Source organism: Octodon degus, unplaced genomic scaffold, assembly GCF_000260255.1.
Source record: "Octodon degus isolate 3935 unplaced genomic scaffold, OctDeg1.0 scaffold00020, whole genome shotgun sequence".
Classification (NCBI taxonomy): Eukaryota; Metazoa; Chordata; class Mammalia; order Rodentia; family Octodontidae; genus Octodon; species Octodon degus.
Window position 1 is genome coordinate 14,820,192 of NW_004524596.1, and position 7,883 is coordinate 14,828,074.

General features: G+C 41.7%; 1 protein-coding gene across 1 annotated transcript in view; it reads right to left on the bottom strand.

Moving 5' to 3' along the window:
* The window catches only part of Srbd1 (S1 RNA binding domain 1), a 236,736-nt gene extending 232,338 nt beyond the window's left edge, over positions 1-4,398 (bottom strand). The window contains 1 exon segment of the mRNA XM_023711259.1: positions 4,348-4,398. The gene's annotated coding sequence lies outside the window, so the exon portion shown is untranslated.
* Between the last annotated feature and the right edge of the window lie 3,485 nt (positions 4,399-7,883).

Consider the following 7,883-nt stretch of genomic DNA (forward strand, 5'->3'; position numbering starts at 1 on the left):
TATATGTATGTATGTATGTATGTATGTATAGGAAAACCAAGGTACATATATAGGGTTCGATACCATCCGGGTATCCACTGGGAGTATTGAAATTATTTCCCCAAGTAGGAGAATTACTGTATCCTAATTCAAAACATTCCCTCACGGACCAATATTTTCAGCACACTTCAACCTTAACAGAAATGTGTTTAAAAGAGGGAAAAGCTAACCATGGGGCAAGGTATCAGGGAAAATTGAGTAAGATATTTCTTTTCACAAGTGAGAAAAAATATAATTGTAAAAGGGCATCTAGGAACACACAGGTTAATTTTAGGCAGATTCATCTGAGAAAAGACTATATACCAACTTGACAGCTATAAGTTATTCATAAAAACTATCCGTGACAGAGGCACGAATGAATAAAGATCTATGTTCTTAGAACCTGGTTTCTACATTTCCACTTCTCTTACTTCATATCATAAGACCTGTTAGATTAGGCAAAAATCTTTTACATTTCTATGTTTTAAATAAAGTCATGTATAGCTTAATATCATGGTCACATTATGAGAAATATGCCATTAGGTGATATGCCATTGTGCAAACATTACAGGGCACTTACACAAATTTTAAGACAATTACATCACTAGGCAACAATCTTATGGGACCAATTTCCATCGTACATATCCACCACCAACAGACATCATGACTATACCTGTATTATCCCCCTATTACCAATCTTAATCCCTCTATCCCAAACCTTGCCTTTAAGATTCAGGTTTACATAATAAACTGCCTCCCTCAGAAACTATTTAGCTGTTACAAAGTTAAGCAGAATTTGACATATATGTAATAGAACTCCCATTCCTACCCTAGTCTTTCCCCTCAGTAAATGGTACTACTCTTCATTTATTTGTTAAGCCAGAACCTTGGGAAAATTTTTAACAAATGACATGCAATACAATGCATATGTTGAAAGTGTTCAAATCTGGTAAGTTCTGGTACATGTACATACAGTCAAGATGATGTGGGGCTGGAGAGATGGCTCAGTGGTCTAAAGCACCTACTTGAAACAAGCTTGGCAAAGCACAGGGACCACGGTTCGATCCCCAGCACCACATGCCAGCCAGCCCCGCCCCCTGGTGGGCTGAGCTGGCCACACACACACAATAAATAAATGTAATAAAAATAAATAATTAAAAAAAAAGATGAACATAATTATCCTCCAAATTTTCATTTTCTAATCCAAAAACACTGCCATCTTGTTTCTCTCATCTTCCCTAGCCAGTCTATTAGTCACAAATACCATTAATAGATGAATTTGGAATTGAGTTGCCAACTTGTGACCTTTTGGGGGACATACTCAAACTACAGAAGTCCCATCTCGCATCTGGACTACTGCCAACAGCACTTTACCTACTCCTCCTTCTTCCTCTCTTGTCCCTACAGACCATTCTCTACATAGCAAACCCAAAGATCATTTAGAAAATGCTTTAAAAACATCAGTGATCCCTTTAAAATTAACCACAGAAAATACAACTCCTGGGAAAAAAATAAAAGAAGCTGAGTCTATAAGATTTTTTGTACATGTAAGTGTTTTAAAAAGATTATTTTCCAGAAAGTTTGTGCAGGGTTTAAGTTGCTACTATTTAATTACTATGTATATGTAAGTTATCTACAGTATCTATACCATCTTCACTGTATCACATTGATGCAAATGGTACTTTAAAAAGTTGGAAACAACTGAAAACAGGAGATGGAGCCCTGTTCAAAGAATGAGAGGCAATTTAGTTTTCAGTTTAAGTAACATGGACATTGCAAAAGAACTAGTATCTGGTAAATAGGAAAAACCGAAACAAGTCAAAAAAAAAAAAAAAAAAAAAAAGCAAACTTTATAATGTACATCTAACAGAACTGCACAGGCTTGAGGGTAAATACCTATCTCAAACCTCATGCGAGGGAAGTTTTTTCAGGTTGCAAGCAAGACCATTTACTTCATGTAAAGTTTTGGAGAGTTTGAAGACGTGTTTTAGCTGTATGATTTCTTTTATTGTGCTTCTTTTAGGTTGGTTCTTACTTAAGGCAATATGATTGTGTGACCCTCATAGTTACACTCATGTTTCAATCAGATCAGCTTGCTTTATTTATTGCACTATTTTGCATTTAAATGATAACATAAAAGGTATAAAAAACTTAAAACCGCTATTTTTATTATAGAAGAGAAAATGTGTGTTGGTGATTGTATTTTAATTATTTAAGCATCTCTGTTTACTGGCCTAGGAAAAAATTTTATGGCAGTCTTATGTGCAAAGATCATAAAAGGACCAAAAAAATTTAAACTGCCTATGATAATCCAGGAGTTGCATTATAGCCAGCTGTAAAAATAATAACAATAATATTAATAATAATAACAATGAAACTATGTCCATAGCTGTAGATGGCTTCACATCTGGGAAACAATTAACTGTATATTTTTGTGATGTGTACCATACTGTGTGCTCCAGCAAACATCTGTTTGTGTAAATGTATATATTATATATTGCATATATTGTTAAATGTAAAAGGAGATATGATTCTATAATTCCAATCAGTTCAGATGTGTAACTGAAATGATTATGCCTTTAGGGTGATGACAGAGCAGTATTAAACTTGCACTTTTGAAAAATAAAAAATAATAAATAAATAAATAAATACATCAGTGACTTCCCACCTCCTCTTTATTCAGAGGCAAACTGTCTAAGCTTGGCTTTATAAGGTGCCCTATGGAACTGGCCACTGCTTCTCCTTCTAACCACATTTTATCACTTGCTGTAGCTCCTCAGCTCTAATTAAATTCTTCTGAGTGCCTGTAACCAACAGGATTCTTTCCCACCTCAGGTTTCTTCTACCTGAAGCTCTCTTCCCTGTTCTTCAAATGTTGGTCTCATTCCTTAAATGTCAACATTTTAGGCCTCAAATGAGTTTCTCAGCCATATACTGTATTTTAAAGAACTCTATTTCTTTTACACAGTAGTATGTAACATAAGCTAAAATTTACTTGTTTAGCGTACAAATCTCCCTTAATTCAGAGACACTATGAAGGGCACACATCTGCTTTACTCCCATATTATACACAGCTGAGCACCGATGGCTGCCCTAATATTACTAAACATAAGAGTACATGTCAATATGTTCTCTGCAGAATATAAATTTATTTTCCATCACTATTACACTATATGTCATACAGAGCACCCCCTGATCTCTTAAAAAGGTGTGGCACATAAGAACATGGCTAGTCTTCAGTGATTTCAGATTTTTCCCTCTTGCAAGATATCTTAGTACGTGAGCATATTCCAAATCAATAGTTTGGAGGCTAATGTGATGTTACTCAGGGAGAAGGCACTAAAACAGGGCAAGTGGAAGTAAGTAGGAAAGTGGAGGATGAGGACACACACACACACACACACACACACACACACATACTAAAATGGGGAGGGAACCTAAAATTTCAAGAAAAGTGGACAAGAACAAGTTCTAAAGAGGCACCTAAAGAAGTGTTCCTGAGCCGAGCAACACAAGTCCTTGGACTGAATGTTAGCACAGATTCTCAAGTTATAAGAACAAAATGCGGCCAACCATAGTAGTACAAGACTGTAACCCAAGCACTCGGGAGGCCGAGGCAGGAGGATCACTGTGAGTTCGAGACCAGCCTGGGCTACAAGGTAAGCGCAAGGCCAGCCTCAACTGCACACGGAGAACCTGTCTCAAAAAGTCAGAGAACAAAATGCGAAAGTTGCAAAGAGCCTCTGAGAACAGACAGCCCTGCTGTATCCTTTTTCGAGAGGCTTGAGACTCAGCGGTGTGAAATGACAAGAAAAGATGCCTGGCAAAGGAACAGAAGCCCGAGCCCCGGACACCGAAACCCGCGCGCTTCCCGCGCCACGCACAACGCCTCCGGCACGGGCCGTCCCGGGAGGCTCTGGGAGCCGCCGGGCTTCCATTCATTCTCCTCTGGCGCCCGCGGGACGCCCCGCTGAGGACGCAGCCGATGCAGACAGGACCCCCACGCAGGCGTGCAGGGCGCTCTCTCCGCCCTCGGATGCTCGCAGGTACAGAAGCGACCCAGGCGCGCCCGGCTCTCCCACATCCGTCCCGCGCGGCAAGAGCTTCTGCAAGCACACACGCCGCGCCAGGTGACACGCGGCAGCCTGAAGGGATTTTTCCGGCTGTAAATTGAGAGCTACAGATAGCTGACAGAAAAATGTAATGAAACTTTTCACTTTTAAAAGGGGTATTATTTCCCAAACGTCCGACCCGGCCCCCAAAACACCAGAGCCCGGACGCTGGCTCGCGCGCGCCCGCAGGACGCGCCCAGGCGGACGCACAGCTCACCTCAGCGCCGGCGCGCCCGGAGACCCGGGATTCCGTGGGTGTTACCGCACCTTCCGGTTCCCGCCGGAAGTTTTTCAAACGCCGGAAGTCCCGCCTCGTTTGCTCCTGACGGCCCTGCCCGAGCGGGGCGGAGCCAAGCTGCACGGAGGCGGGGCCTGGGCGCGGACCTGCGGGAGCGTTTGCCTGGACTCGGGAGAAGCTGGGTCCGGGTTGCTAAGAATGCGATCCGCCTCCCTCCCTTTTTTGCTTTCTCCTCTTGACCTGTTTTACTCTCTTTTCATCGCTCATTTTTAAACTTAATCAAGAGAGGACTGGAGATCTTTATAGCTCAGTGGCTTGAGCGCCTGGCTGCCAAGTGCAAGGACCTAAGTTCGGTCCTTGGTACAAAAAAAAAATTTTTTTTTCAATCTGGGGTGCTTCTTTTAATTGTGTTGTTTATTTACAGTGGAAAGTGAAAGGGGCCAGGGAGATGGCTCAGTAGAATAAGCGCTTGCCTGGCAAGCGCAAGGGTCTGAGTTCAATCACCGGTTCCGCGAAAAAAAAAGAAAGTAAAACACAGCTAAACTTTATTGTCAATGTGAAATGTCATTTAACTGCCACCGAGGTGTTCTTAGCATATTTTTTATTGTAATTCATCGTGCCCCAAACCCTGAAATACGTTTAGGTGTAATGTTTTGGGTTTGGGTTTTTGGGGGTTGTTCGTTTGTTTTGAGGGGAGGTTGCTCCAGCCTTGCGGCAGTATCCAAATCCTGTGACCTTGCGTCCTTTCGTTATTAGATTCTTGGAAAGTGCCGAGACTGAACTCCTGATAACCTGGTGATGGTCTGGGTGAGTTTTCTTCCCCATGAGCTTATCTATTTCCCTCGCCAGAGAGCACAGAAGTAGCTTCTGCTTTTTAATTTGATCAAAGCAAAATATCTTAACACCCACTTTCGTCCTCTGGGTCCCCTTTTATTTTTTTCCCTAGAGACTGCTTCCCAGAAATTCTTTTCTTTTACCTTGAATACATCTCAGAATCAGTTCTTAGGGCCAGCCTGAGAGCTCAGCAGGCTAAAGCGCCTGCCTAGGCAGAGCCCTGGCCCTGGGTTCGAGCCCCCACAAGCCATGCCGGTCCCACCCCTGGAGTGTGCTGAGATGGGTGTGGTGGCGTCAGCCTGTAATCCCAGGTCTTGGGAGGCTGAAAACAGGTAGATCACTACGAGTCCAATCTATGTAGTAAGACCCTGCAGACCTTGTACTTAAAAAAAAAAAAAAAATCAGTTCTTAAAAATAAGTGCTTAGTAGACATGGGGGAAAAAAAAACCCAAAAAACTTGTGTTAGTGCCCTAGTTTTACTCTACATGCTGAACTGTTAAACTCATAAAAAACAGCCAAAGAAATTAAATTGTAAAATGAGAAAACAAAGGATGTTGTTTGCCCAGGCTAAAGTTTAGCAGCTCAGAACCCCATGGATTGATTTTAGAAGATTAGTCTAAAGAGCAGCTTTCAGGCTGGGGAGATAACTCAGCGGTCTAAAAGCCTGCCTGGCAAGTGCAAGGACCCGAATTCAATCCCAGGTACCGCTTGCCATGCTGGCCCCAAGCTGGGCCTGGTGGCAATCGCCTGTAATCCCAGTGCTGGGACAGGAGGATCATTATGAGTCTGAACTGAGCTGTGTGTAGCAAGGCCCTGTAACAAATAAAATATTTACAAGGGACTCTTGAGACCTGAAGAGTCTAGAAAGATACTGAAATGACTGTATCTCTCATGGGCGGGCATAGTGGTACATGCCTGTAATCCCAGGTCTCAAGAGGCTGAGGCAAGAGTACTGTCTCCAGTTCAAGGCCGATTTGGGCTGCACAGTCAATTCAAGACCAATCTGAACTGCGCAGCAAAACCCTGTCTCAAAAAAGACAAAAAGAAAGAAAGAAAATCCCCTTTCTCACCCAAGTTGAGTGTACATTTTACTGGATTATTCTTCATGTTGGGATTGTTTTTAAACTTGCTAATCTTCTACATCTTAAATCATTGGCCACTGATGACCAGTTTCTGAGACTGTTTAGGAATTGTTTTTCCTTCTTAGATTCCACAGGGTTATGCTGCCTCTTGCAGTTGTTCCAGAAGGTCTGGGTTTGTCTGACACAATCAGTCCACCCCCACAGTTTATAATCTTGAAAGGATACTGGAAAACACAGTACCATCCTGGGTGATGGGAAGAAAAGCCAAGTCATAAAAACCAAATACAATCATTTACTTTTCACCTCTTTTTAATAGCATTGTGCTGGGCAAGAAATATTAAGAATCAAGTTAAATTAATGTTCTACAGAGTCTCTTGGCCCATTCTGTGCTAGAGAAATTTACTACAAACAAAACTGAAAAGTAGGTAGAGATCCAAACAAGACAGTCCAGATTCAGGGGTTGGGTCAAGCTTGTAGCAGCTGTCCAACAGAGTGAGGAGGGAGCAGAAGTTGACCAACAGGTCCTTGACCAAGGATATTTTTATTTCACCTGGGAAACAAAAGACATTACTAAAAGAAAAACTCTATACATGTTTCGATATCAGACATCTGGGGAAAATAAAACTTGGGACAGAAACCTTTAAAATTAAACTGTGAAGGAGGTGGCCCACTCAGACAAGTAAGACTGTCCAGAGAACGTTTCCCTTGGAATTTTGCAAGAGAACCACTCCCACTACAAGCTGTCAAAGGACATTCGTAATCACTTAAGTATAAACCAGACCTCACCACTAAAACTGCCTCTTCTGTCTAAGGCTTTGCCCGATCCGTTGTTTAGCTTTGGATCTCAAGTGCTGAATTCCAAGAAATTCGTGGGTTTACACTTACAGCTGGAAATAATCTGGAAATAAGCTGGAAAACATCCACCTGAGACTATGCAAGAAGGCTTGGAAGTCATGGAAACGTGTTTTAGGTTTTCTTAGAGGCTATTGGTTGGTCTAAGACATAGTTTTATTGTCTGTGTTGCCGAGTCCTTACCCTATGCGCTCTGCCTCCGCAGAGAGAACATGATAATAATGGTAATAACTTACCTTTGTTGATCACCTGTAATGTACCAGGCACTGCATTAATGATGTTGCATATACTTGTATGTTTGACTCACAGATCAGCTACATGAGATGTTGCTTTTATTAAAAAAAAAAAAATGGGGTGTACAGAAGTTAAATTACCTGATGTCACATCAGCCACTAAATCGCAGATCTGGGATTTATGATCAGTTCTACTCCAAAGCGGGGGGTAAGGGGGCAGTACTTTTAAATAATACCACCTTGAAGCACAGTTTTTTTTCTTTTCCAACAATGGTGGGCCACGCAATACTTTGAGTCCTTGAGAACTCTTGAACCTCTAAATACACTAAAAATAGTGTCCAAACATTTGAAACATAACAAAGCCATTTTCTCTATTGACTTCAAGTAACAGAAGTTCCATAAGATCAAAAATTCCTAATGTAGTTGCTACTGTCTTGCCCACGACATTGTTAGCTACCTGTATCTGAGAGCCAGGTCTCCTCATTTTTTTTTACCCTCCCCCCTCCAAATTCTC